This window comes from Lactuca serriola, chromosome 3, assembly GCF_051521515.1.
Source record: "Lactuca serriola cultivar US96UC23 chromosome 3, Lser_US96UC23_V15, whole genome shotgun sequence".
Lineage (NCBI taxonomy): Eukaryota > Viridiplantae > Streptophyta > Magnoliopsida > Asterales > Asteraceae > Lactuca > Lactuca serriola.
Window position 1 is genome coordinate 186,001,439 of NC_136410.1, and position 4,295 is coordinate 186,005,733.

General features: G+C 29.8%; 1 long non-coding RNA gene across 2 annotated transcripts in view; it reads right to left on the bottom strand.

Moving 5' to 3' along the window:
- Positions 1-412: 412 nt before the first annotated feature.
- Positions 413-4,295, bottom strand: part of LOC145094762 (uncharacterized) — a 5,007-nt gene continuing 1,124 nt past the window's right edge. Inside the window, exons 1-8 of one of the 2 annotated variants that reach the window (XR_013703541.1) lie at positions 3,873-3,963; positions 3,678-3,738; positions 3,491-3,542; positions 3,369-3,406; positions 2,704-2,833; positions 1,995-2,138; positions 1,468-1,882; positions 413-631 (exon numbers count right to left, since the gene is read on the bottom strand). This is a non-coding gene — a long non-coding RNA (uncharacterized LOC145094762). Of the gene's footprint in view, positions 632-1,467; positions 1,883-1,994; positions 2,139-2,703; positions 2,834-3,368; positions 3,407-3,490; positions 3,543-3,677 lie in introns of both variants that reach the window. The other variant, XR_013703540.1, reaches the window with a different exon arrangement.

The following is a 4,295-nucleotide window of genomic DNA, read 5'->3' on the forward strand; positions in this document are numbered from 1 at the left end:
AGATTTGGTGTAATTCCTATTAAAATTGATTTCATATAGAACACATTTTGATACAAGTTTTTTTTGTCAATCTCAACCATTTGCATTTGCCATCCAAGTTGTGGAATATCCCCAAATTCAAAGGATTAATTTTATAATAATCAGATTTAAAGAGCTTACAACAAGACATGAAATAATAGAAATTTATGCCTATTACATGGTATTTTGATAATTTTTATTACTTTATTATAAACGGAAAAGTATGGTTAGTTGGTAGCTTTTGATTTTTTTACGATTGCATGGTACTTGTATATTCCTATAATATATATGATTTTTTTGTAGATTATCATGAAGATAAATATGTATTTTTTGTTTTTATGTCATCTTTGTTTGTAACACGTTACGACAATCTTTAAAAAAATGATAAACCTCATGTAACCTTTGGTCCATTATCTAGTTTCATTTAAATGCTTACATTATGATAAAAAAATTCACAAAGATAATACACCATAATGTTGAATGAAACAAACAGGAGATTGCAAACTGGTCATATTTGAGGTCAAACTTCAAAAACTCTTCACTACAACTTCCCACTATATATGTCAAGTGCTTTAGGCTTAGGTTCATGACTTGACTTGTTAAAAGCAAAATCCTACATGAATGAAAGATAAATTAATAAATAAAGAATGAAATCAAATACCTATTTAACATATATATGGATAAAACTCACTTCGGTTATTCGTTTGACAAAGGTGCAGTAGGATTATTGGAATTGTTAACATGATTCATATCCACATCCCTTATTGAGGGTTATATGGTTTTGTTGGCAAGGTAAAAATACAGACAATGAATATAAACATAACCATTGGATTGAAACTGTCATCAAAATTATTGAATTTCTGGATTTAATTAGGAATATCCATGATCTTTGATCTAGGATTCAATCATGTAGGTTGTGTTATGTTCTATCTTAAAGGTTATAGTTTTCATAACCAAAGTACTCTATGTATATTCTATGACTCTACTTATCTTACAGGTAATACAAAATATGATGATAATTTGTAATGGTAGTTATTTTACTATGGACAAAATAAATAATAATATTATCCTTTTATCATTTTTTATTTAACAGCTTAACTACTTTTAAGTTATAGCTAATAATTCTAAATTTTGAAAATTTAGGATTAAAAAAAATCATATTTAGATTAGCAATAACCATTTGTTACAAGAAAACCGAGTATTGAGATAAATGTAAACACACCTAACTATCCCTAGGCCTACCTTTAAAGGAATTTCAGTTATCTTGCATTCTTAAGTAGCGCTAATCACACATCCAAACAAAGTGTCAAATAAATACCTTTTCGATAATGTCAACAAATACTAATAACCGTATATCGTAATTAAAAAAAAAATCTTCAAGTTTTAGTAAGATATGAAGGGTTTTTTTATTGTGAAAATAAAGCAAAAAGGAGGCCGAAAGAAACTTACACTCGCCATCACAATTAGTGCATATGACAGTCTTCGTTTTAGCCTTTGATTCCTTTCGTATTTTTGAACATGAAATTTGATATATATTTCTTGACGAATATACCACCAAATTTTGAACAAACCAAGCCCAAGAAGCTTTGCAAAATATAAACATATGGGGCTGTAACCGGTTGTTACTTGACTATAGCTGACGGAAGATAAGGGGTTAAATGAGCAAATAGTACATAAACGATGAATAGCTATTTCTAGGAGGTTAAAGTTTGTGCTTCGCCAAACCAGTAATATCACTGTAAAAAAAGTAAATCAGTTGACTAAGAACATTGCTAAACTCAAAAATCAGTTTACCTTTGAATGTATACATCCAAAATGAGATGCAAAGGTTTAACTATTGTGTCGTGTGTGAAGCATCCTCCGACTACAAACACAAGATTATGGATAAGACTTTCAGCAAAACAATCAAGACTTGCAAGAAAAGGAAGAAAGAGGAATGTGAAGAGGCCAAGAAGGGAATTGTTTTAAATGTTTACTTGGTTGTCTAGTTTTGCATCCATCTCTATAATTATGCTTGCATGCATCCTGATAGACATTGCCTTTGAAATCTCCTAATGTGCTAAACTCATGCATAGGCTCATATATTGAGCATTCTTGCTTCTACACATTCAAAATATACTCTGCCACAAAACAAAAATCAACTTTCAATTACATCATCTGCATTATTTCACCCAAAATATTCACAACAAATTAAACAATTTTAGCAATACAAATATCAAGTGTTGAAATGTTTAATATTTAAAACAAGGGTTACAAAATGAAATTGGCCAACTAACTACATGTAATTTTATCAGAATCGTCATTTCACTTTATTTTCTACACATATAGTTCCCTAAACAAATAGACATTTGTCCTCTTACTCCTCTTTATAAAAAATTGCAAATTTTTTCATACTTAGTTGACCTTAGATGAATTTGGTGATCTGTTATTATAGCATGTTGTTTTATTTTATTTGTACCCTTTTCACCTGCATAATTAGACATGGTGTGCAAAAGACAATAATACCCTCATGAATGAGTAAACTGTAAAGCTTAAACTTTGATATAAGCCTTCACGTGGTGCTTTAACCGGACATCTAAGGAAAATTATACTTAAAAATATTTGAAATGACAAGAACTTTGGAGAGATATAGGGAAAAATAAATAAGGAAAAATATGTAAATATGTAGGAGATGGAAAAACTTACTCTGGATCAAGATGCCTTGTTGTGCTAAGAACATTTGTCGAGATGTAAATAGTTTAACCAAACTATTTTTAGCATCCAACTTCTCGCTAAGACGGATGTTAGGAGACTTCACGTTCTGTGGATTATAGTTCTGCATTTATTTACACCATATACATCAAAAATAAATCAGAAGGGCTAAATGCATGAAATAGATAAATACATTTGTTTATTGGTTTATTATAGCGTCTTATTTTTGTTTCTTTCAGTTACAATATTGTACTTCAATTTATTTCCTTAGTCATTGTACTTTGAGAAATCTACCAATTATAGCATCGTTCTTTCAAAATTTTACTTATTAGGACATTGTACTTTGAAAATTTTACTTAATTGTTGGTTATGGTACTGTACCAAAATTAAGGTAATTAGTTTACATATAATTTTACTTATTAGGACACATTTTTCTTCTTATTTTAGCAAAGTCACAAAGGTTTTGGCTATCCACCATACACAACAGTTCCTCATCCCCTACCATTGCCGAATAAGCTATCTTAGTATCATTTCAGCAGATGAAGAAAAGGTACCCTTCACCAATGACATAGAAGTGTGTTTTCATCATTTTAAAGCTAAAAATAAATACATAAAAATTAAGGGCATTAAGATTTGGCACCGCCAACAACCATATATACCTGTAATCATGAGTGAGTTCAGAACTGAATGCTCCCAACTGCAATTGCAGTTCAAATAAAACCTTTTCAATGGTAGTTTAAAATTAACATAAAACAAAATGAATTAAACTGAGAGGCTCCACCTTCAAGCAACAACTTTAGTATTTCAACATGGCATTCCCTAGTTATTCCCATCTGCAATTAAAAAAAAATGTAAAGATCATCTTAAAGAGTTAATCATTTTTTAACCACAAACATAACAATGCAAACGTCAAAATTTATATTGCTTCAGGTTGGGTTCTTTTTTTACTTGAAAGAGCACACATTTACCATTATCTTAAGCCACATAAGAAGTTAATCATCCTCTGCATTGAAATTGTCAGATTCAGACCTAAGAAGTAACAACATTAGATACAACAACAGAGAAGGGGTCAGTCGTTTCTGAATAAGGTACTAAATGTAATGTACAATGGGTTTATTCGATAATGAAAAATGTTATTTCCTGTTTTCTCTAGCCATCTATACCTTCCGCAAATCCCCAACAAGTATCTCTGTAATACCTTCCTTTTGTAGTTATCCAATAAAAGACCAAACTGTCATTCGCTTTTTTACTCTTTTTTTTGTTGTCTGACAATAAAAAAGTCCACCATAATACACCTTTTGGCAAAGCTCGATTGTCAAAAAGAAAGTTTATGAATATTTAGTCAAGCAACTTAAATGAATCGTGATTATAAGCTTGAAGATCATGATCTGAAATGTATAATCACCCAAAATATTGAAATTTAGAATAAATTTTCTTATTTTTAGAACATCTGAGCTTAAATTGATAAAGAAATCGATTTAATTTTGTATTATTGGATGTTTTTTTTATTAATCTTTATATCCCAGAAACAAATTACATATTGAGAGATATGTAGCAGCAAAACGATTCCCGTAGGAATATTTTGT